At 53.8% G+C, this 823-nt stretch overlaps 1 pseudogene; it reads left to right on the forward strand.

Moving 5' to 3' along the window:
* Positions 1-252: 252 nt before the first annotated feature.
* Positions 253-820, forward strand: LOC111653399 (gamma-crystallin M2 pseudogene; annotated as a pseudogene).
* The last annotated feature ends 3 nt before the right edge of the window (positions 821-823 follow it).

The raw sequence follows: 823 nt of genomic DNA on the forward strand, positions 1-823 counted from the left end.
ACAACCTGCTGCTGCTGCTGCTACTGGCAGCTTCATTCAGCCAGTACACGTCCACTAAAAGGTTTTGTGTGACAGCATTCAAAGTGAAACCGCCTCTCTAAGGTTTTTTTGGGGGGGGAACAGCTGTTAATGTTGACAACCCTCAATGCTCTATGGGCTTTTATGGTATGTTGCTGGGTCAGGCTGTTTTCACAAAGGGGGCCCTCTGCTTTTCAGGTATAAAAAGGAAGGTGTCCAGCAGGTAGACAAGCAGTTCAGCTCCAACAGCAGCAGCAGCACCACCACCACCAGCAGCAGCAGCAGCAGCAGCAGTATTGCCTCCAGCAACAACACCTGGCAAAGATGACTTCCAGTGGCATGAACATGATGGGCAAGATCATCTTCTACGAGGACAGGAACTTCCAGGGCCGCTCTTACGAGTGCACAAGCGACTGCCCCGACATGTCCTCCTTCCTGAGTCGCTGCCAGTCTTGCAGGGTGGAGAGGGGCTGCTTCATGGTCTACGACCGCCCCAACTTCATGGGAAACCAGCACTTCATGAGGAGAGGCGAGTACGCTGACTACATGAGCATGATGGGCATGAGCGACTGCATCAGGTCCTGCCGCATGATCCCCATGCACAGAGGCCAGTTCAGGATGAAGATCTACGAGAGGGAGAACTTCCAGGGCCAGATGCAGGAGCTGATGGAGGACTGCGAGAATGTCATGGAGCGCTTCGGCATGTCCAACTTCATGTCCTGCAACGTGATGGACGGCCACTGGCTGATGTACGAGCAGCCCAACTTCAGAGGAAGGATGATGTACATGAGGCCCGGAGAGTACA

The sequence above is a fragment of the Seriola lalandi genome, unplaced genomic scaffold, assembly GCF_002814215.2.
Source record: "Seriola lalandi dorsalis isolate HSWRI2012SDOR001 ecotype SW California unplaced genomic scaffold, Sedor1 jcf7180001957557, whole genome shotgun sequence".
Taxonomy (NCBI): Eukaryota; Metazoa; Chordata; class Actinopteri; order Carangiformes; family Carangidae; genus Seriola; species Seriola lalandi.